A 25,431-nucleotide genomic window follows, 5' to 3' on the forward strand; every position below is an offset into this window, starting at 1 on the left:
GCTAATATATGTTACTCTGTCTTTTAAAGGATGCAAGTAGAAGTTTTCAAGAAAAGGAAAAAATAATGCTGTGTGAGATTAACTAGGTATCAACTAAATTGTTAACAATTTATACAAAGTGTTACAACTTTTATACTTCTGAAAATTAAAAATAAAGTTCATTTCTATAACTTAAAAAAATGTTTAAGATGGTAAGTTTTTTGATATCAACCTATCAATTATCTGTCTGTCTTACAATGGCACTGACCTTCTTTATATTTATCACTGTTGCTTACCTACTGTCCATATCTAGCCCCTTCTAACCTCCCTGAACACACAGAAAATTAAAGTCAAATTCTTCCAAGGAGAAGAGGTAGATGTTAGCACCACCTATCTTACTCCAGACAAGTGGTTTCTAAACTATGCCACAGCTTTCTCCAAGAGAAGTTCAGGAGCTCTGAATCTTCTCAGAAAAAAGCACACTCAAACCATCATATGTGTGAACTGGTCTAGTTTGGTCATTGTCACCTAGGCTTGAACTCATGTCATCCAGATCTTTGGGTTAAATACACAGGTTTATTATCATGACAAGAGAGAAGTATATGTGAGAACACACACACATGGGGGGACTTTTTTAAAAAAAGTATTCCTTGTAAACTTAGTACAAGCACTATGGAAGTCAGTGTGGAGATTCTTCAAAAAACTAAAAACAGAAATTCTCTTTGATCCAGCTATTTCTAGGGAGCTTTCTGAAAAAGATAAAGGCATCATATTACAGAGATATATGCATGTGCATGTTTTTGGAAACAACCTATATATATGCCTATTAGCAGATGAAGGGATAAAGAAAATGTGATATTCAGATACAATGGAATACTACTCTGCCATAAAGAAAGATAACCTTGGGTTATTTGTAGGTAAATAGATGCAACTTGAGATCATAATGCTGAGTGAAGTCAGACACATGGTTTCTCTTATATGAGGAATTAAAATATATATTCACACACATATACATAACATATATAGAAGGTATATAAAACAGAAGATAAAGAGGACATAGGGGGATCTTTTTCAAATAGATGGAGGAAGGGAGGAGGGAAGGGAGGGAAAGGGGATGGAAAAAAATGATGAAAATAGATCTTCTGCAAACGGGAAGTGGACCAACAGTTGGAAGGAGCAGGGAGGGAGGGAGAAGGTAGGGGGTGAAAAATTTAAAAAAAAAAAGCGAGAAAAAGAATTAAGATGTATTATGTGCATGACCCAGTGCACAACGATAATCATTATGTACTGAAAACATGTACTTAAAAAAATTCCTGATAGATACACTAACTTTCCTTGGAAAGTTTTTTTTAAAAGTGGGATTTTAATATGTCCACAATGTGAAAAAGGACAGCATTTGGATATAATTTACAGATATCTCCATAATCTATACATTTTGCTGGAAATGACATTTTCAAATTTATATTACAGCTATGTTTAAGGATCACAAATCCTGAATTTTTCCTTTGAATTTTATTAGACAGATCGAAAGAAATAAGAATTAAATACTTGAAAATATTGATAAGAAAGCAGAAATCAGTTACTAAAAGTCTCCTCAAAAGTGAAGGCTCAAGAAAGGCTAACTTTGTAAGGAATGTTGTAGTCCGAGGAAAATATTCAATCATTGACAATGGCCTAAAAGTTTCTTATGCTGCAATGATTATAAAGGCAGGACTCACATCCCCAAACTATGGGTTTGGCATTTGAAGAAAAGGCAGACTAAAGGCTTGTGAAAATGCTGGCTCTTTTCCTCTCATGGAAGAAAAAATATCCACACTGAGCTTCCTGACAGGCCGTGGCAGGGTGAACAGTGCCCATACTCACTCTTGGCAGCTCCTAACTACCTGTGGCTGCAGGAGAAGAGAAGCCACGGTGTTCACAGGCAGACAGACAAAGAAGCATCCTCTCACGTGTGTCTCATTTGTTTAGGTCATGCAACTAACACATGAATGGGAAGGACAAGTTTCATGTTAAAATTACGTGGAGTTGTGAGCTGGGTGTAGTTGCAAATGGCTGTAATACCAGAACTCTGGGAGGCTGAGGTAGGAGGGTCCTAAGTTCTAGCTTGCCTGGGCAATTCAGTGACTTAGCAGGACATAGCTCAGTGTGAAGGCCATGGGTTCAGTCCCTGGTATCACCAACCAACCAAACCAACAAAAACCTACAGGGAATTAACACTCAATAAACAATAGGAAAATGTCTAAATGTTTGTCAACATCCTATTTCTCTGGGTCTCTTTTTCTCTTCACCTAGAATACTATTCCTCAGTTTCATGTATACTGGTAGCCTCCAACATATGCATAGGGCATTTAGCTCAAATTTTACAAATATTTCTCCTGCCATTATATAAGTTAACTCAGTTCCTAGGTGATGCACTGGAGCACATTTGACCATAACCTAAATATTGCCTTCTGTGGGGTCATAGTGTCAACCTGAGAAACACGTCTCTCCCCTGCTATAGGAAATCAGAGCTTTGCCTAATCCCAAAGCTACAAAGATGCCTCCAGACCTAAGGGCTAAGAAGGGTTCCTGGAAAGAAGAGCCGTGGAGCCAAGCTTTGTGGCTCAGCAGTCAGTCACTGGTAACCCACCTCCACCCCAGCACCCCTCTGGCCTTCCCACCAACCCACAAACGCCGATCTTAACATCTCTGAACCACAATGATAATAATAACTACTAAACATTCCAAATAATCCTTAATCTTCGCTCAAGTTTAGTAAATTCTCTTAACCTCATTCTACAACCAAGAAACTGGGTTTCAGAGGTTTTAAGTGCCAGGTGTCACAGATTCAAGTAGTGGGCTAAAATTCAAATCTGGATCTAGTTTTTTCTGTCTAGTTCCAAATCTCATCATAGCAATAAACGCTGTAACTCCAGTCGGAGCTGTCCTTGAGATATGCTGACCGTGTGCTGTATGTGTCGGAAGTAACCATGTGCAGCCTCCAAGGTTAGGCCTGGAGGGCCCTGCAGCTTCTGTCTCCATCCCCCTGGATGTGTCCCTGAGATCACTGAGTGGGTCTCACCTACTAGAGGACAAGAGATTCCACGAGGAAGATGGCAGACATCCTGGCCAGCAGACAGGCCCTCCAGTAAATGGGGCCCCTGTGAGCCCAGGCAAGATGAGCTAAAGATTGACCAGTCCAGCTCACAGTGTCACTAGGAACAATCACATGCCCCTGTGAAAAGCCCTAAGTTTTGGAGTGGTTCGTTACACAGTAAAAGTTAACTGACTGTGAATGCTAACGTGAGGTTGAGCAGCTATATTTCCTTTAGGTGGGCCTGGACTAATTTTTTCAGAACTCCTGTCCCTTCCCTTGGACATGAAATTTCAGCTTACTACACTGAACTAGGCAGGTATAGAGACTCCCAGGCGTGGGAAAAAACCCTCCAGGCTGAAGCAAACACCTTACCTACTGAAGGCTTGGTTGCCTTTTGAAAGTCTTCCTGTATTTGCAACTATAAAAACAGGCTTGTTAGAAAAAAAGTTATGTAACCAGTAAAAGAGTTTTCAAAAAAAATTTCAGGTGGGCATGGTGGTGCACACCTATTAATCCTAGCACGCAGGAGGCTGAGGCAGGAGGATCATCTTGAGTTTGAGACCAGCCTGGGGTACACAATGAGTTTAAGGCCAGCCTGAACTGCACAGTGAGACCCTGTCTCAAACAACTGAATGAATGAATGAATAAAAAATAACCTTCATAACATACTGATAATTACCCAGGAGCCTTACAACACAGATAAAGTCCAAATTTATCTCCTATCAACAGCTTACACATATAAATAGTAATAGCATGCCAGGGATTTAGCTCAGTGGTTTTGTCGCCTGCTGCCCAAGCACAAGGACCCGAGTTCGATCCCCAGTACCAAAAAAAAAAAAAAATAGTAATAGCAGCTAAAAAACTAACAGACAATGAATGCTTATCCAGTATGAGGAACTGTATAACTGTATTAAGGGCTTGTAGTGGACACCATGCTTGTGTCCCCAACAGCCATTCTAACCCTCCCTTGTATATGGGAATCTCTCTACCTGGGTCCATGAGAGGGTTCTGACTGGCCCAAACCAATTTACTCCAATTCTCCTTGCAAGAATGGTTAATAAACATAGAATACTGTAAAAATCAGTTAGAACACGTTATGGGGAAAATTGTGTGCCCCACCCCCATTTATATGTTGAAATAGTATTTCCCGGCACCTCAGAAAGAGACCATATTTGGAAATCAGACCTTTTAAGAGGTAATTAAGGTAAGATGGGCCTGATCCGGCATAACTGGTACCTTTATAAGAGGAAGAGATAGGACAGACATGCAGAGGGAAGACCACATAAGGACAGAGAGAAGATAGCCATCTACATGTAAGCCAAGGAAAGAGGCCCCAGAAAAAGTCAATGTGGCCAGCATGTTGATCCTGGACATCTGGTTTCCCGAACTGTGAGGAAATACATTTCTCTTGATTAAGATACACAGACTATGGTGTTTTGTCATGGCAGCCCTGGGAAACAAATACAGAACACGTCCAATTTTAAGTATTTATGAACCTAGTTAAGCTGGCTTAAATAATGAGAGGAATTTACAGGTATTCATAGTTGATGGCCCCCAGGCAGAAAAAGCTCTAGTTTGGTGTGAAAATGCAGCAAGTTATCAGGATAGTGGCTCCATCCCCGAGGTTTTCTTAGCTCTGGCCTCCTCTTTGGGCCAGCTGCTCTGAGGCTCAATGAGTCCTTCACCACCATGTAGACAGAGGGCTACAATCCTCTTCTGAAACAGAACCAAAGGGCTGCCCCTATGACCTGCCTCAGGCTCCTCCAGTCTAGGGGCTAGAACTTGCTCTCCTGATCATCAGACTTCACCTGCAAGGACTGTGCTCAGTACTGCCGCCAACCTGTCCTGAACAAAAGATATGAAGTTCATCTTCAGGGTTTTGGTTTTCTTTCATACAGACCAGTGAGAGTGGCAGAAAGGGATAGTTTTCCTCCTGCTGAATTGAGTTCACAGGGTCTCCAAGTCTAATGAGTGGTTAAAAATGGGTTGAAGCTCAAAATGTAAGATCTTCAAAAATTACAGGATGCTCCAAAGGTGATCTCTGCTATTTTTATTGTAGCCTAAAGGCAATATGCCCATCTAGAGGCACATGCTGTACTAGTTTTGCGCTGCTACAATGAAGTCCCTGAGGCTGGGTTCTTCATATAGAGGTCATTTGGCTCACTATTCTGGTGGCTGCAGGGTCCAAACAGCATGACTGGCATTCCAAGGGCGTCTCCTGGCTGTGTTACCACACTGCATAACAGCAGACAGGGATCCGGCCACGTATGGAAGGGGTACATGTGGAGGAAGGGCCAGATTCAGTCTCTTATAGCAACCTGCTCTCGTGGAAATGAATCCACTCCAGACCAGCACTAATCCCTTCTGAGGGTGCTGCCCCACAACATAACCATCTTCCACAAGGCCCCAGCCCTTACAGTCCCACCACCTTGCCACCATCACCCTGGGGACCAAGCTTCCAGAACAAGAACTGCTAAGGGCCAGACCACACCCAAACCACAGCTGCCTACTGTCCCTGTGAACCAGTGCCTTTTCCAAAGAACCTGGGCAAGGATATTGTTAGCTCAGAGCTTGGAAGAAGGAGTGCAGGGGCTCGGACATAGCTTGGAGGCAGAGTGCTTGGGGAGGACTTGAGTTTGATGCCCAATACCAAAAAATACAAAAACAACAACAACAAAAAGAACAAGTACAACAGATGCAGCTAAAAGACACAAAAAAAGATCCAAGAGAAGGAAATAAACAATCAGAAATCTACAAATGGACCCAAGTTGTTAAATACCGATTTTACTTAAGACTCTGGCACTTCCTGGCTGTGTGATCCTGGGCAAGCAATTTAATGTCTTTGAGTGTGAACTTACTCATAAAGATGGATTTTGGTAGTTTCTTTTATCCATCATGTAATTACTGAGGATTCAAATAAAATGATCTATATAAAACACCTGACACATAGAAAGTGCTCAATACTGACAATTATAATTAAACAGTTTTGCTCAAAAGTCCAAATTCCACATATTTCATTGGCATCCCAATTTCACTGTTTACTTCTTCCAATGGAATTTTCTTGCTCAATTCCTTTATAAATGATAGCATTAATATCTGACTTGATTTTAATCTCTCACCTAAGTGCATTTGTACACACGAGAATCTATCTGGCTACTGCCTAGAGTTGCCTCAAATCTAGGAAAAATCCTTTCACTGACGTTGAACCACTTCAGGACAAACTTTAAATAAATTTAATTTTCTTCAGTGCCCATGGTAATATTAGAGATAGGGCCTTCCTCTAATAGGAGGAATGCTAAAACAGCAAAGTCGCCCTGGTGGCCACTTCTGAATGCATTCTGCTGGCTCCATAGGGGTTGGAGGAGGAGAAGCAAACTTCTGATTAACTGAGTCCTGAGAAGCAGGTGTTTGGTATCTGCTTTATTAGCAAGCACGTACTTTAAACATTTCTCTAAATTTTCCTGTTAAGAAGAGAGAGTAAGCTCACTTATTATAAAACAGAATAAAAATATCTTCTGGCACTACCAAGTAATGTAAGATCAAGACAATGTGGGGAGGAGGGAGAGTATGGCTCAGTGAATGTTTAGCAGTTGTGAGGTGTTCCAGAACACACACACACACACACACACACACACACACACACACACAAAGGCAACAATAATCATTTGGGGAAAGCTTTAGGTAGAGTAACAACTAGTAGATTTAAAGTAGAGCATTTACTTTCCAAATTATTGGAAAGACATGTAGAAAAAAAACTAAGAAAAATATAGGCTTACTATTCCTATTTGAAATGTTTGGGACTGGAAGTGTTTCAGATTTGGAGGGGTTTTGAAATATTTGCATACATTCATATCTTGGGGACAGAATCAATGAAACACCAAACACTGGTCTGTTAGTCTAGCAGTGGTGGTGAACCTAAAGCATGCATATGGCAGCAGGCTGTTTGTATCATTGAAAGCTCTAAAAGGTTCGTCATCATGGGTCTATAGTTTAGCAGAAGGAAGTGCAAGAGATGCAGCTGAAAAACAGAAAACATGAAATGCATTTGTTTTGCATTTTATAAGCTTAGCCTGAATATATACAATATTTTTAGTGCACCTGCATTTAACTACAACCCATCATGAAGTAACATGTAGCATTATGTCAGTGCTCCAAAAGTTTTGGCTTTCACAGCACTTTGGATTTTGGGCTAAGGATGTTCAACCCATGCATACAAAATGTCAACAGCAGTTTTCTCAGATTAGTGTGGTTAATCTTATTTCAATGTATATTTTGCATTTTACAGACTTTTTAAAAACAACCAGGTGCTGCTTTTATATTGAGAAAAAAATGAAATATATTTCCAAAGTGGAACCAAAATATTAAACATCTCCCCTTATTCTTTATGCTGAAATAGCTCACCATGTCTGACATTTTATTTCCTCCAATTCACACTAACAGTGCCAGAAGCAGCCTAGCTCTATGAGGCTTCAGGCAATTAACCCTACAAGTCCCACCTTCCTCACTACAAATGGTGATTGCTATGATTAGAAGAGCTCACTTCCCTTCCACTACTAGTTCCACCGCAGGCAATGCGTCAGCATCTTGGCCCCTAACTCTACATTGTGCTACTTTTAGCTGCTTACTGCACCATGGAGCTTTAGCATCCCACTGTGTAAAATGAGACTAAACATCTCCTTTAAGAGATGTTGTGAGAATTAAATAAGAACATATGGAAAAGGGCCCTTCAGGACTCTCAACAAGGAAAATGCTCCACTCATGATGGTGATTCTCATTTCTCTTACTAACCAAACAGAATAAACAGTGCTGGTCTTCTGATCTTCCTTTCTATTCCTGTGTCTCATCTTTTTCATCATTTGTTTTATCCCAGTTATATATCCACCTATGTCCACATATCTTTTATTATTTACACACACATAGGGCCGGGGATTTAGCTCAGTGGTTCTGGTGCCTGCCTCGCAAGCGCAAGGTCCCGAGTTCGATCCCCAGTACCAAAAAAAAAAAAAAAAAACCACATACACAAACATATATATGCCAAACATGTATGTTACAGAAAAATCAAACCATAGCATGATTTAACTTTCATTGTGCTCATCCTACTAGAACAGAGAAACCAGACAGATGCACCATAAATTGCTCACATGTAGCTCTCACATAAGGCCCTGGTAGAGACAGCTGAGTTCCCACCACAAATTTTGCCTTCTCCTCTAACACAGTCTGGCTATGAGGGTACAGAATAAGAAAAGATTCCTCCTATGAATTCAAAGGGCCAGAGGCAGCAATGGCTTTAAAGACCAGAGCCTCCCATTCACTGAGCCAGTATTTGCCTCCAGATTCCACAGCAACAACCTAAATATACTGAGATTCCCTTTTATGCACTTTTTTACCTGCACCCAGGTTAGATTTGTAGATTTTGTTATATAGCAAGGGTCCAATTTTAACTTTAAGAGAAATTCAGATATGCCAGAACTTGTCAAAGAATCTACCACAAGCCAGACTGGGAATGAGGTCTCAAAAGAAGAATTCCATAAAAAATTACAAATGTATATATAAATATGCGTGAACTGTATTAGTCACTCTCCTATCATTGGGACAAAAATACTCCATACCTGCAACTTAAAGGAGGAAAGCTTTAGTTTGGCTTATGGTTTTCAGAAGATTCAGTCCATGGTTGGTTGGCTCCAAGGCAGAAACAGCATGGCAGATAAGGCATGCCAGAGGGAAGCCTCTCAAACTCATGGCAACCAAGAAGCAGAGAAAGAAGGGAGGAGTCAGGAGGAAGACATATCTTCCAAAGGCATGCCTAGGGAGATACCTCTTCCAACCAGACACTACCTGTAACAGCACATTTAGTCATGAATTCATCAATGGATTAATCCACGGATGAATACAGCGCCACCATGGCTCAATCACCTTTCAAAAGGCCCACTTTTGAATGGATGAGAGTTTGGGGGGACATTTTATATCTAAATTATAACATTCTTTCTATGGTCTCCAAAAGGCTCATGTTCATCTCATTGTGTAAAATGAATTTAGTGCCTCTTTAAGAGTTGCCAAAGTCTTAACCATCCTAGCACTACTGAAAAGTCCAAGTCCAAACTCTCCTCTGAGAATCAAGGCAAACTTAGCTGTGAGTCCCTGTGAAAATAAAAAAAGAAACTTAAATACATAATTAACATACAGCGGCACAGGGTAATCATTCCCATTCCAAAAGGGATGAATAGGGGGATAGAAATGAATCAGACCAGAGCAAGACTGAAAGCCAGCAGGTCAAACATTAAATCTTGTAGCTGCATGTTTAGCACTCAGGGAGTGTTGTTGTGAGATGTGGGTACCAAAGGACTTGGGCAGCTCTACCTTATGGTCTTGTCTATTGCAGCACACATGGCCTCTCTCTTGAGCTAGATCTGGTCACTATCTGTAGCTTTCCTCAGCAGAAATTCCATGTTCCTGGCATCTCCAACTTTCTGGGGTCTCCACTGTACTTTCAGCTTTACTCTCACAGCTTCATGCACTGATCTCTCAGGATCACACTGCCTGGTCTCCCAGGTTTTTTTCTGAAATCTGAGTGAAAGCATCCTTAACCCCATAACTCTTGCATTCTGCATGTCTGCAAAATCAGAACCATGTAGATGATCCCAAAGTCTGCTGTGAGCTTGAACAGTAGCCAGTCTCCTTCATGGCTAAAGTTGCCTCTGAGTGCCTGAATGGCTAAACTTGGGAAAACATTTGCTTAGGCAGTCCTGCAAGAGCAGAATGCTCTGGGTTTCCCTTCTCAAAGTGATGTCTTTCACAAGAGGTTATCCTTTACTACTCTTGAGTCCATGATGGATGGCCATTTCCTGAAATGCCTTCAATCTCTTCTATTGTCCCGAGACAAGGTACTTGGTGTCTCTTTAAAGCTAATCTTTTAGCAATCATGCTTTCCTAGTCTTCAACATTACAGGTGCTTGCTTTCTAATGAAACTACATATTTTTCAAGACATTCAGCCTTGCTTTTTGCTCCTGCTTCTCACTGCAAATTTGGCTAAAAGCAGGCATCAGTACCCATGCCACAAACTGTACATGGGGATGTCTTGAAATGTCATATGCCTGATAAATGAGTCCATCACCTTTGAGTTATACCTCACACAAAGTCTTAGGAAATGTATGAAACATAAATAAATTTGCCAAAATGAAACACACATGGCCTGTAGTCCAGTTTCCACTAGAGTCCTCATTTCCACCTGAAATTCATAAGCCTGGTCTTTACTGTTCACATTCCTATCAGTATTCTTGCCTTCTGAGCTCCAAACAGAATCACCCATCACGCTCTACTTATAGCATTGTAGGGCTTCTTTTGCCCAAATCTCCAAACTTTTCCAAACTCCTCCCACAAACAGTTCCAAAGACTTCTAAACTACATAGCCAGGTACACTCACAGGAACAGCCCCATTCCTGTTCCACTGCTGGAACAAAATACTCAACATCCATAACTTAAAGAAGGAAAGAGCTTCAGATATGCAAGAGCTTGTTAAAGAATCTACCAGAAGCCATTTTTAAAACTAATTTATCCATTTGCAATATACCAGCTCATTTTAATACCATGAGGCCTCAAATGAAAAATTTCCTAAAGAATTACAAATGCACAAATGCACACCCAACAGAATTTCCCTCAGTGGTATATACACATATACACTGCACAAAATTATTCCTTAGTCAAATAAGGATACTAAGTTCCATGCTTAGTGATTCATAATTGCATATTAATTGCCCTTACAAGTCCTACAGTAAAGAAATGTCTTTCCCAAATTGATTTGAATTAAAACCACTCTTTTGTTTGCACATTCATTACTGTCCTACACAAAGAGTGTTAGACCCCTGTTTGGAAAACACAACTACATAGCATAAATGGAGGAGCAGTGCATGCAGAGCACCAATGGAGAGATGCCTTATGGAATCTGATGGGGTACCAGTGCATAGAACTTCTTGGTGAGCTCATCAGATACCCCTGGGAAGTGCCCCAAATTTTTAGAGTGATACTTGGTAGGAGCTAATGGGTCCTGAATCAACAGGTTAGAGCAAGAACGAGGGCAGTTTTAAATTATAGTAATTATTAAGTTATAATAATTATTCTTAGTTTGTTATGATTATGCTAAATAGAGCTCTCCTCTCTGGAATTCAGACAGATTGTATTCTTACAGCTGATAAAGACAGACAGCAAAAATACAGCAAAGCAACTTTCTTTTTCCAGGAAGATAAAGCAATCATATATACATGTGGTTGAGCTGAAAGCATTGTCGAGGTTGGCAGACTAGCAGTCTACAAGTCTGTGCTTCCTCTTGTTAACTAAAGTAAGCTCCATGGTAATAAAAGAAAAACCCACAGTCACCATAGCTAACTCCCTACCTTTTAATTATTCATGATAATGCCTTGCATTTGTAGAGTTCATACTTTACAAATGCTAATCAGGTCCAAGGACTCCATGAATAATGGAAACCCAAAAAGAACTACCTAGTCTGATTTTAAGTGATGTTTTTAACACAAGTTCTCCCCAGAAATCTCCAAACGCTGCTTCTCTCCTCCCTTCCACTAATATCCTTCATCCTGAAACTTTATTATAATCTGATCAAGAAAGCCAATGTAACTTTTTGTACTTCACTTCTTTTCTGTGCACCCAAGAGTAGTGACACTGAATGGGCAAAAGGAAGAAGCAATAAGAAGGGAAAAACAAAATGCCTTGATCCATAAACCAGATGCACTATTCCGAAAAGGGAATTGAAACTCAGCTCTGAGGGAAGCAAGCACAGCAGTGAGATGAAAACCACTCTCTCCACAGGTCTGCACAATAGTGGTACCATCTGCCTCTTACCCCAGTGACTCCGGGTACTGACAAAAACAATGAGCTTAAAATCTGATTACTGATGCAGTGGTTCCTCCCACCTTCTTCTAAGGTGGAAAAAAAAAATCACCTAAACAGGGCTATTATTTCCATTATTTAAAAAATTATCTATCTATCTTGGGCTGGGATGTGGCTCAGTGCTGGAGCACTTGTCTAGCATGCACAAGTTCCTGGGTTTATCCCCACAACCACTATAAAAAAGAAAAACAGAAACCAACCAAGAACAAGAACCAAAGTGTCTTATCAAATCAGGTCTAAGTGAGACTATGAGAAAACAGAGACCTTCATACACTGCAGTGGTAGAGTGCTTGCCTAAGCATGTCCAAGGCCCTGGGTTCAAGCCTCAGTATACATACATACATACAATATGAGCCACGTAATCACAGTATCTCTTCCATGGTGGGAAAAACTATCATTAGCATAGTGCCTATGAATTGTGTACTAATATCATTGTTTTTTTCCCTCAGAAAATGTATAAACATGCTGATATAATAAAACCAAAGTAACTGGTAAAGAACACTTAGGAATTTATTTTAAGCCTTGAGAAATTTCTATTTCTCATGAAATCAATGAGGAAACAAAAGAACTTCTTTATTTTGTTGTTTAATGTTACACTGATGAAAATTCTTAGAGTAAATCAGTTTTTTTCAAACAGAACAACCTCAATATTGCTTCCAATATGCATATTATAAGTATATAAACCTGAACATCAAATTCAGAGCCTTGAATACATAAAAGATTACTGTGGCAATCAAAACAAGTTGTAACAGGTTAATGTTTACCTAAGAATATGCATAATCATTACTGTGCATAGCAGTAGGGTATCTGTGAGGAAGAACCCTTTGCTAAATGGCTGGAGTTAATAATACTTTACACAAACTACAGTTGAGGTTTATCTATAGGTGGGGAAGAGAAACATGGGAAGAGAAGAACATGGATGTGAGTTCTTAGGGGAATGGATCTGTAACTGTGGTGGTCTCAGAATATTTTAATGTTTACAAGCTTTGGGAAATTTCTAGAACCAATAAAAGGTCTTTAACAGCAGATGCCTGCCTTCCTAGTCCCAGTACTGGGATGAGCCCCACATGGATATGAAAACGATCCAACTTAACACAGGTGAGTCAACAAACTCCCATTGATTGGAAGAGCTTTCTTTCCTAAGATATAAGAAAACTGGAATAAATCTCCATCTCAGAAAGAGGGGAGGAGGATCTGTCTAAAGCCAGAACTACTTGTTTAAATTTTCTCATAGACCAGATACAAATTTCTGTTCATGTGTTTCATGTCTCCTAGAATACAGAAGTCTTCTCAAAAATACTGGTTTCTCTAAATTACTAAGATAAAGCCCTGAACTAAGAAAACATCCCAAATAATATCCACTGCCATGTAGAGGCTGACTTATTCATGCACTTATAGGCACATCCAGCATGCTATCCACCTAATCCAAACAACCCTATGGCACAGAATTTGTCATTGTCCCAGATTCTGGGTGAATCAAGCAAGGAATGGAACTACCCAGCACCTTGCCAGAAGCGCAGGTAGGAGATGACGTACTGGTTCTGGACCTGAAGTCCAAATTTTCATTCCTACAGCATGCATCTTTAAGAGACCATGGCACACTGCTCACAGGTCAGCAGCCCCAACTCAACATTTGCTTTAACATAGAACCCCAAGTTTAAATTTCAGAGATGCTCCTAGGACAGTGATGGTGGACCTTTTAGAGACAAGAGCCCAAACTACAACCCAAACCCACTTATTTATTGCAAAGTGCCAATACTGCAATTAAACCTGAATACTGAAGTTTTAGTTTAGAAAAAACAACTTGTACATCAACATCTTTTGTCTTAAAGGAAAAACAACACGCGTGCCATAGGTTCCCCACCACTGTCCTAGGACATTACAGCCCAACTTGGGTGATTTACCAGTGACCACACTACTATGGACCTATTATATCATTAGGAGTCCTGAGGCATCAAAAGCAGGATAAGGAAATCAATTTTCTTAATAGGCTGACTTATCAGAGATCAAGCAACCTAGGTTTTGATAATGACGCCACAGCCACCCTAATTGGCCAAGCATCCCATAGCACATCCACCATGGATTCGGGTGGCTACACCTGCTCTTCCTCAGTCAACTTCTGACTCTAAGGAGCTTGGAGTCTCAGGCCCCCAGGGAGGAATCAGTCATGCTCAGCATTACAGGCCTGTCCTAGATGAATAATTACTATCAACTCAGGATGGGTTTCTTACTTATATTTTGTTTTAACTTTCACACTATACATAACAGTAAATTTTGAAAATAAAACATGCTGGAGGAAAACTGAAGTAGCCATGTATTCAGCCAAGCAATTTCCTATAGCCCAGGTTCATTAAAGTGTACCTAACTTGGAAGAAATCAATATCAGGTTACTGGGAATGCCTTAGTGGTCCTACCCTGTCAGGATTATGACAGGCTGTTGAGAGAAGACAGGAATGAGAAACCCCAAAGTCTTGCATTAAAGCTCTCCTTTCTGAACTTGAAAGACTATGGCCTCATTCTTTAACTTTGTTCTCTTGAAGTAAAAAGATATAGATCAGTAATTCTATTAACTCATTCATGAAGCCTCTATGGTTACAGTGACCTATAAGAAGTGAGCAGCAAATCTAGATGGTGCCTGGAACATTCAATTAGCTTTTATCTATAATGCTTCACCAAAAAATCTTGTCACTGGTCACATAACGAACTATAATTATCCTTTAATGTCAGGATTACATTAAATCCAAAGTCAGTGGCCAACAGTCTTTGCAAATATTATCCTTCTCTTTCTTCAAAATCACATTAAAGGAAAACAGAAGTTCTTCATTTTCTCTTCCCAATCACTGAATTTTAGTTTAAAAACACAGGCTGTATGTCTTTCTACTTATTTTCTCTCTCTAATCAAGGGAGTAAATTATGATCCAGAAGCTAATTTAATACCTCCTCAATATTCACAGCAAACTGGCAGAACATATAAACTTAAGAGTGAGCAAGGTGAGCACCCTTGTGGGAGAATTTGACTAAAACAAATGGCCAGCAGAAGAGAGGGTTCAGCTGATGGTGAGAGAGGAAAAAAGTGGAACAGTTTCCCAAGCAGGGAGCTCAGAGCCCACAGGCAGGCCCAGATCTCACTGCTCTTGCGTGCATCACTGACATGGCTACCCTTGAGCTCAGGATGAAGAAAGGCCTGTGAGCTGGAAGAGGGCATGTGACTCTAAGAACACAGAGGGATGGGGAAGGCTGGGGCAGTGTAGAGGATGCAGAGTTCAGAAGGGTGAGGCTTCAGTGAGCTGGTAGGACCAGCAGCTCACATATAAGGACACACCTAGCACCCTGCCTAGCATGTGGTAGGCACTAAGTGAGGGTCCACAGAAGCTGAAGTCTGTAGGTGCCCAGGGCAGTTTCTGAGTTCACAGTATCCACAAGGTGGATGGAATAGAAACAAGTCCCAACACAGAGGCACCTTCACTGCCGGCGGCTAAATGGAGTTGAAGGGAAGGCCACACGGAGCTTCAAAGTAGATGTACAAGTCACTGAAGCTTGTAGCAGTGAAGATGACTTTGAAATTACTTGGATTGCAAGAAAATGTGTAAAGGTGGTGGACAAACTGGCTAGTCCGGAGTTCCATTCATAATTCATGCTAATGTTAATGCCATTATACTGTACTTTAAAGCTACTAGATGGAAAGAGGAAGCTGTAGGAAGAGGAACAACATCATGTATAAATTAGGAAAAAAATGTATTACTGTTATGTCAGAGAAGAATCAGAGGCAATAGACTCATAAAAAAGAAAACATGACTCCCCAAGCAAGCCCAGGGTAAAAACGGCGTGTGGGGGTTTTTGTGAATCCTGCTGTCTCAGTTGCCACTTTGCATCTTTATACTGCGGACTGAAAGGCCTACTCACAAAGAACCTGTTTTTCTGGATCTTACAATAAATAAATAAAGAAAGAAATAAAGAAATAAAGAAATGGATGGATGGATGGATGGATGAATGAATGGTTGATGCAGAGATGGTTTATAAAAGAGAAGTATAAAAGGGAATTTCTGAGGGTGGCTTAATGAGATGCCCTGGAATGGGTGGGAGACCTGAGGGAATGTGACTAGCTATGCTTTGGATTTGGGTAAATTAGTGCAGCTCTATGTCTTTCTAAAACGTTTCCTAATCCACACAGGGGCAGGTTTGAATGGGAGACATTACTAGACAAAGAGCTCAAAGGGAGTTAAACTCACTGAGGATTTCTTACGTATTTCCTCCATTTTGTAATTTAGGCTTCACAATCATGATAGTGAATTTCAACTGTTCAGAAGGAAAGTGAATGCTAATAGTATTTCAAACATGGCCACAGTGAGAAAACACCACAAATTCAAAAGGAACACTTCACAAGGAGCTCTAGCAGTTCAGGGAAAGATGAGGGTAGAGGGCGCTGCTGGAACTGCCTAGCACTAGAATTTGACTCAAGTCATTGCACACTCTCCAGGCCACAGTGTCTTAGGTGAAAACTAACAAATCATTTCCACAGGAAGGTCAGTGGGCAAAGGTTTTTAATACAGAAGTCACTGTCATATCACCAGACTGGGTGTGATTGATCTGGTATCTTCAGGCCTTTGGCAGATTCAGAACAAAGTCCTGGCCCTGCCATGGTCAAAGGCCTGGACAGAGTCTCCCCAGGCTCTGCCCCCTCATCCTCCCTGGACAGCAGGGCCAGTGGCTTGCCTCTTATGCAGTCCTGAGAAGAGCTGGACTTGTGCCTCTGTATCTGACTACCACCTATGGTCCAGGAGGTCTGGAATAGGCACCCAGAAAGCACTTCCCTCAAGTGCTACACGATGGCTTGATGGAAAAACAGAATGCTTCAACTGGAAGAGTGAAGACAAAGTTCCTAGGACTATCAGTTATAAACATAAAAGACAGTGGAGTGTATTCCTGTCAACTTTTAATCAAAGTTTATGCAGCCAATATTTAGGGGGCCCCAACCATACCCTAGCTTCTGTATTAGGTGTGGTGTGGATTTAACAAACACACTGACTGCTTTCTAAAAACTTTGGTCTAGCTGACGACAGAGACATTCAATAACCACTCAGCAAACAAGCACTTTATTTACAGTTTGGTTGGCACAAGAAAGGACAAATGTGAAATCATAACTGAGCCTAGAGCCTGGGAACTGGCTTGGGGGCATCCTGAAGGAAGTGATGTTTAAGCTGAAGGACAAGCAGGAGTTGATGAGGTATGGCAAGGGGAGGGAGCAGATGAGCAGGGTCCACACTGGGCGGAGGGGAGAATTCTCCCCCTTGGAGTGAGACGGAATCCACTGCACCGGACACAAAGACATGTATGTCTGCTAACAGCAGCATTCAACATTTAATTCAGTACTTTCGCCATCCTACATGTCTGAGCACTTACTGCCGACTGTGAAAGAAACAAGACTAGCAGAGAGATAAGATGTTCGAAATAAAAGATAGACGCTAACCTTACTGAGAACAAGCATTCAAACTGAACTCTCTGGTAGAAACCTCCCCAAAAGCCTAAGGTATTTCCATCAAGCAATTTACACACATATATCACATCAGAAGTGTGGGGGGAAAATTGAAAATTTTAAGGGAAATTGTTTTGAACTGGCTTCCAAGGTGGCAGAGGATTACTGCTATTATTCCCCGATGAAGGCAGACCAGAAGTTTTCCATTAATCCCAAGGAATAAAAGGGACACTCCTTTAATCATATGTAAAATAACAAGTGAGGTAATCTCCCATAAGGGTAATTTATTTCCTTCACAGAACACGACAAAGTTGTAGGGTATTTCATGAGTATCTACCTGATGTCTAGCAATTCTGATCCACACGAATAAACACAGAACAAGGATCTAGTCATTCATGCCTATAGTAGGAAAGTGACTAAAAAGACTGGAGAAAAGAGGCAGCCCTCAGTCATCATAGAAATTTTCATTCACAGCCAGTTAAGGCAAAGGTAGACAATAGACTAGGGCAGCAGCTATGTGATAGAAAGACTGATGGAAGTGCTAGGATAGACCGGCTGATGGTCCTACTGCCAGGCCATTCCCTCAACAGACAGGGCAGAAATTAACAGAAGGTAGAAGCGGTCAGGTTACAAATTACCATGGTACAACTATCATTTCATGAGTTCCAGAATTTATATATTTTCTCTAGTTCTCATCACCACCTATGTGCATGATTTTATTAATTTCCCTTCATAGATGGGAAATGGGCTTGGAAGGGTTAAATAAGGCCACTTCCCATCCAGCACTTTATCATATCACATAGGCTTTCCCAAATTCCTAGCCTGAATTTGTGGTAACTGTGGCTAAGTTGGACCTGTGGCCCCTCACTCTTAGTCAATCCAGTTACACTTCTCCTCGTATCCTGTTTTTGAACCATAGAAACTGATATATCCCTGAAGCAGCAGTTGAGTATATTCCCATCAATTGGGTATATTCCTGTCTTGAAATTCTATAGTTCTATATAGGGGATCAGATGCAAAAGGGGAAAACTTCTTTTGAAGATGGATTAGATTACTTAGATTTTATGCCACATTATTCAGGAATGTTTTTAAAGGAGCTGAGACATTCTACTCCCATTTGAATCAAGCAATCTCTTAATGACGCTTTTTTGACCTCGAAAGTAATTCTATTACATGTGCAAAGATGGAACTAGCCCCTAGACTATTGTTCCTAGTAATGATTTTAGTTTTTAATATCTTGCTACTATTGTATTAGAACTGTATCAGAAACTCAGGATGAATCTAGTCCCCCAAATCAAATACAATCAACACCGACACTATGAAAATAATTTCTCCATTGTATTCCACACTCTACATTGGAAATAAGATTGTAAATTCTTTGGAATTTGGAAAGAATTAATTCTTACTAACAAACTATTCCTAAGCAGAGTCTGAAAAACAGGACTTACATTTTGTAAGTCATAAATATGCGGCATAGTGCATGGGAAGGTGCTGTGCTAAGTACTTCAAACAATGCTCTGTGCTCATCACTTCGGCTCTCTGCTTCAGGGTCTGAAGTATAATGGGGTTAAGATTTGCCTTTTGAAGTTGGTAAATCTAGAACATAAATCAATCAGACAATCTATCTATCTTTGAAGTACTGGGAATTGAACTCATTGCTTTCCACTGAGCTACTTTCCAAGCCCTTTTTGAGACAGGGTTTTGCTAAATTCCTTACTCTGGCCTTGAATTTGCAATCCCCCTGTCTCAGCCTCCTCCAAAGTAGCTGGGATTACAACAGCATGCTCCACTGCACCTGGCTTTGCACACAAACTTTTTAATCCATTGAGGGCCCGACTTACACTGGGTTCTTCCTAAATGTCTAGATCTGAAACTTAAGACTGACTACCTGCGTAAAATAGCTGTTGTTGCTGCTAAGGTATTAGTTTCTGCTACATGAAAAAACATGGTCAAGGTGCCTAAGAATCATCTGGAAAACTTTTGGTTACAACAAATTAAAGTTGCTCCTTGAGATACAGTGATATGAATGAATACTCAATTCAAACTCAGACTAACTTCCCAATAAATAATGTCTAAGAGTTACTAAGTAGGAAGCTCTAAGCCAGCGATGAAGAAACTTTTACAGCTTTCAATGACAACAAACAGCTGGCTTCGAAGTGCATGCCATAGGTTTGCCACCACTGTTCTGAGCCAATATTTAGTTCTGCTTTGTTTCTATGAGTAGAACAGTCAGCTCATATAGGCCCATCAATCTTAAATCTTGAAACACACATTTTTTAAACCTTTCAGTTTTACATAGCAAACAAATTCCATTTTTATAGTATCTCCCTGTATAAAAATTTTGATTATATATAAGTTAAACCATTTTCCTCTTGTATCCAGTAATACATATGGTAATTTCTACTTGTATAACACAGACTGCCTGGGAAATGGATGTATTCATCTCCTAAACAAATATTTAAATAGAACTGATCCTAGTAGTGGATGCCTGTGATATTTCAGTTACTCGGGAAGCTGTGGCAGGAGAATTGAAAGTTTAAAGCCAGCCTGGGCAGCACCCAGTAAATGCCGATTACATTTCATTTAGAAACCTTAACTGGTAGAAATTCTTAACAAGAGACTTTGTCTTTAAAAAAAAAAGGGTCAGGGTTGCAGCTCAGCACTCCCTGGGTTCAATCCCCAGAACTGGAGAAAAAACAAAAGAAAAGATAGTGGTGATCCTTGTTCCTGACATCCCCTTTTCTTTTTCTTTTTATAGAAATATCCTGAGTAAAATATTAGGGCCTTTAACATTGAGATTTCCTCCTATAATAGGAAGCTTTAATATTATTGTTTTTCTAAAATGTATTTTTGTCTCAGTCATTAAGTTTTACTGTTAAAATCTTTTGCCTAGTGAATCACACACATAAGGACACTGGGAATAGACAATGCTACAAGTCCCACAGAACAGAGGAAAGACTCAGGGAGACCTGTGAGAATGTGTCTAGAGTGGCATTCACACTTCTTGTCAGAAGACTCCTCTTTGGAACAGACTCATGATGTACAAAGTGGACACTACAGATGCTAGCACATCGCCTGTCCAGCAGGACGGCACCCAGTAAATGCAGACTGCATTGGCATTTGGAAACCTTAACTGGCAGAAATTCTACCTGTATGGCAGATAAGCCAAAAGAAAAATGGTCACTGCAGGCTCCATAAATACACATTCTAACAACAAGGGGTGGGAGGGAAGCACAGTTCCTCAGAACTCCTGTGCCTGATTTCCAGGAGAAATGCTGTTTTTTTACAATTCAATCTATGAATAGCTAACAAAAGAGACAGAAAGCATTATTAACCTTGGTATTAACAGGGTAGTCAATTATCACCACCTTGTAAATATATACCTTCATTTTTCCACCAAAGACAAATGATCAACAGTATGATAGAAAACAGAGTAAAACCCCTAATCTACTATTAGATAAATGAAGTCTGGGAGAAAGTGATATTATTAACATATCAGACACAGTATTGTCTATTTCAAAGTAATTACCATGGAAGGACAATACTAATATTGTCAATATTTCTTGGAATTTCTAAATTAGAAAGATCTTTACAGCCCATGACACCTTTTTGATTTTTAAAATTTGGAGAAGGGTCTCAATTAGTTGCCTAACCTGGCCTCAACCTTCCGATTTCCTGCCTCAGTCTCCTGAGCAGCTGGGATTAAGGTGTGGGCCAATATACCCAGCCTTTGAAATCTCTTTCTACATGTTAAATTTACCTCCCTTCCCTAAGGCTGTGTGCTCTCTGCACTGTCCAGGTATGAAGAGGAAGCCCTGGATATCTGCAAAAGGGCCAGCAGGCGCACAGTTAACTCCATGCACTGAGACGAGCATCAGGACGAGTGACAGGGCTGCCTTCTGCCAGGAGGAGAGGCTGCAAGAGGGGGCCGTCTCCTGAAGGTGCTACCGAAGGGCTGTCTGCAGGAAAAGACACCGTCCTGATGCTAACTCATAGTAAGAGCCATCCGCTGGAGGAGGAAAGGATGGAAGGCCACGAGAAGGACACAGGGGCAGGCAAGAGCACAAGAGAGCAGGAGACGCAAGCATTTTGGTGTTGCCGTGAGCAGAGTTCAGGGTAGCAGGAAAGAGGATGAAGAGCCAGGTGATGAGTAGTCTACAGCCATGCCAAGGAGCTCATTTCTTCAGGTCAGGTGCTCCAGATGCAAATGAGCCCCGTAACACACACACCAGAGGTGGCCAGCTGATGCACACTCCAGAGAAGGGCAGGGAGCACGTGTGCACGATCTGCAGTGGGAGCTGCTGACCACTGCCCTGAAGAGCATGGGCCAGGCATGGGCAGGTTTTTCAATTTTTCAAGAGAAGCTGAAATCCAGATTATTGAGAGACAGTTCTCTTTTCCTAACAACAAAACAAAACAAAAAACCCTGCAAAGGACAAGTAAATATACCTATACACCAAACAAAGCTCATGACTCCTAGTTGAGATGTCTGCTCTGGGTGGAACAATACTACTGAGAGTTCCTAGAGGCAGGTGATTCAGGCAGGTACCACCTTCTCCGCCCAGCATCCTGTGTTCCTGCTCTGAGTCCCCTGTAAGCTTCCAACTTCTGCTAGACATATGGGATGGGACAGGACAGGTGCCTATATTCTTTAATCCTGCTGCTCCAGTTTGAAAACTGGAGGTTAACAGCTTCTCAGTGGCATATATTTGACATTTGTGCCACTCTCACCCTCTCCTTCCTCTGCCTCTCCTTTCAATTTACACTCTCGCATTATCTGTACCTGCTGTCATTCTCCACCAGATAACTAACACATCCAAGAGCAAAACTTGTGTCAATTATCTTTGCATCACAGCACTTCTAAAATACCCTGGCACAGAAATCTGCCACAGAGTGAGCATCTAAGCAATGCTCTTTTAGGGAAAAATAGTTATTACTTAATATAATCACACTGTGCTCAGCAAAATTCATGAGGTAGGTTTGCCTTGAAACTTATCCAAGGGGATTCAGTTACTGCAGTACCTAAACAATCTCGCCCAGACAGGCCCGAGGTCAGCATTATAGGGCATAAGGGCAGCAACAGCATAAGCCCAGCTCACTCCCAATTGCTACTTAAATGTTACATATTAATAATAGTAAGGGACATCAAACATTTATATTCCAGTTGATTACACAGGTGAATAATCATTCTTTCAAGAGTCTACTATCGTAGTCCTGTCTCACCCCACCATGTAACTTGGAACCCACTGTTTGCAAGTCCAGATGGCAACCACCAGGCCCCATGCTCATTCCTGTGAGGAGATGACAAAGGTTAGGCCTCGGCATGGGTACTTGAAAAGATGGTACTCATCACTAACTTAAGAGTGATCCTTGACAGAAACATTCAGCCTACTGACTTTGGATGGCAAGCTTCCTTATTATTGGTAATGATAGAAAGAACAAAGAAAGATACTAAGTATGACAGCTGGGTTGTGACACCATGTTTAGATATGGTTGTGTGATTAGGGCATGGAGTAGGTAGAAAAGAAAACAGAGTTCACCTTAATAGTCACACATTAAGGATTACCTACATGTTTTCTTGCTATGATGCCTTGGAAATAACAATTAGGATACATTAAAAATTGCAAAAGATGATATGGGCAACTAGTGACAGGTGCAATAAAACTTAAGTGCAATAAGACTTAAGTGGAAAAGGAAAAATAAAATGATCTATAGATCTGAGTTTCTGGGCTCCCTCGCTGAAAAGAGGCAGTCTGCTCCATGGTGCCTTTCAAAACCACACTCATCTACAGACCTGACCATGTCTGGCACCAGGAAGCAATAAGAATGGACAAAGCAGAGAGGACACAAATTCAGAAGGTCACAGCTCTACAGACTAGAACTGTGTTGTCCAGTAAGATAACTGTATGTGGCTGTTGAAAAACAAAAAAATCACCTTCTCAGTTGTAATAGCCATATTTCAAGTGCTCTGCCACCACATGTGCTTAATGACTAGCATGCTGGACAGTCTTATCATTTTTGTATTAAACGGAGGTGGACGAGAAAGTGAATGCTCCTACAACCCAGACAGGCTGGGTGAGAAATTCCAAATCAAAGTCAAAATAGTTTTATTCATCAAGCATAGAGATACCCAGGGTTGTCTATCTGGCTATTTTGTCCAATATATCATAAATTAGAGACATTTAGGGATATAAAGAAAGTCTGGACATCTTTATTAGCAAGAACCCCTCCCCCCGCCCCCTCATCTTTTCTGTTGCTTGTTTTTTGTTTTGTTTTGTGTTTGGCGTGGGCAGGGATAGAAAAGAAAATATGGCAGGGGATCTGAAACTCCTTGATTTAAGACTCATAGCTACATAAACTGCCAAAAACAAATAGATTTTTAGAAGCACCCACTTTTTCCTTTTCCTTTTAAATAAAACATTAAAGGTGACTGAAACAACAACAAATTCCCACAGGACATGAGAAGAGGGCTTCAGGAAAATTACTAAGAATAAAATGAATGGCTATCTGAAATTACAGTTCCAGAACACCCAAGGAAAGAGCCACAAATCAAGAATGTTACCCAAAAAACCCTGTGGGAATGATTCAACAAATCTACACTAATCTAAAAAGTTCCCAACTTCTCAGAGGGTGAATGATTTTCTATTGACAATTTAAAGTACTGACTTCTCATTAAGAGCAACACACTCTGGTTCAACTATTTCACTTATAGGCAAATAAAAGAAGCACGTAAGTCATCTTCAATTTGTAGCATTACTGGATTTCAGAGGTCGTTTGGTCCCCACAACAGAAGCCATGTCTGACAGTACACAAAAATCAACTATGGCAGTAAGACGCTATTCACTGGAACTTCCCTGTGTAGTTTTTGAAAAAGTAAAACTACACTTTTGAATTTAAAGTTCAGTTTTAATTATATTTAATAAAAGCAAACTACGATTCATTAAAGAACCAGGAAAAAGAAAACCAACAATTTAGGAACACTGGATTCTATTTAAATACTCATTCTATCATTGCTAAAGTATTTGCTGCTCCTTTTCCACGCTTGCTCTCTTGTACCAAATTAAGGAAAATCTGATACTTCAGTGACAGAATATTCTGAATGTAAGCTGAAATTTAATCAGCACATAAAAACAACAGAACTGATAATCCATCTGCTTAAGAAGAGTGTGTACATTTTTGCGAAGAGGGCTGCAAGAATTAGAATGTTGGAAAACTTAAAATGTAAACCTTAAAGCCCTTCTTCAAAAATGCATGAGGCTGCATCTCTGACTGATAATTATAGCCCTGGGAGAGTGGTTATGAGACAATGCTACAGCTGATGCTGTATATGGGATGCAAGAAGCTCGGGTAGCTGCTGGTACATTTCCTCACGGGGAGAAAACAACACGCTACTCGGACCTCTATTTTCTGTACCTGGCACATTTCAACTGCTACACAAGTGCTCAGCAGCAGAGTTATTAGCAGAAGTCATGAAACCTTGCTGTCTGCTCCCTGCTCCCTGGCTCTGTAGTTATCCTCAAGGTTTGCCTTCCTCCCTTTCACTTTTAAAGCATTTCAGTACAGAAAACCCAGTAACATCCTCAACCAATGCCCTTGGAAAAGCTGCAGTGTTAAAGTCACCCTGTCTAACCAGTCCCTTTTAAGGACAAACCCACTTCACTAAAGTAAACAGAAACTGCCTGATGCACCTAAGCAAGGTGTAGAGGAGTGCGGGTAAATCTTGAGAACTCCAATTTCCTCATCGTGAGGACAGAGTCACAGCCACTGTTTTAAATGAGCACGTGAAAATTAAAGATCTCCAGGCCACGAAAGTAGCTTGGGTCAAAAGGTGGCTGACCTGGAGTTTACAAAATCTGCAAAACTGATTCCCGTTTCATGCATACACAGCTCTGCGGGGTGTGTAAACACCATCAGCAAGCTGTGTTAGGTCACCAGCACTTCCCAGAGCAGGCACCATAAGTAGTTTGTAAAATGTTGATATAAGCATGGTGGGAAAAAGGGATG

General features: G+C 40.7%; 1 protein-coding gene across 9 annotated transcripts in view; it reads right to left on the bottom strand.

Moving 5' to 3' along the window:
* The window catches only part of Map7 (microtubule associated protein 7), a 165,174-nt gene that overhangs the window by 117,122 nt on the left and 22,621 nt on the right, over positions 1-25,431 (bottom strand). The window contains exon 1 of one of the 9 annotated variants that reach the window (XM_087190233.1): positions 3,041-3,102. The exons of the other annotated variants lie outside the window; for them this stretch is intronic. The gene's annotated coding sequence lies outside the window, so the exon portion shown is untranslated. Of the gene's footprint in view, positions 1-3,040; positions 3,103-25,431 lie in introns of those variants that run through there. 9 annotated transcript variants of the gene reach the window in all.

Source organism: Heterocephalus glaber, unplaced genomic scaffold, assembly GCF_053883595.1.
Source record: "Heterocephalus glaber isolate CG9 unplaced genomic scaffold, H.glaber_assembly_v1.0 deba00001550, whole genome shotgun sequence".
NCBI lineage: Eukaryota > Metazoa > Chordata > Mammalia > Rodentia > Bathyergidae > Heterocephalus > Heterocephalus glaber.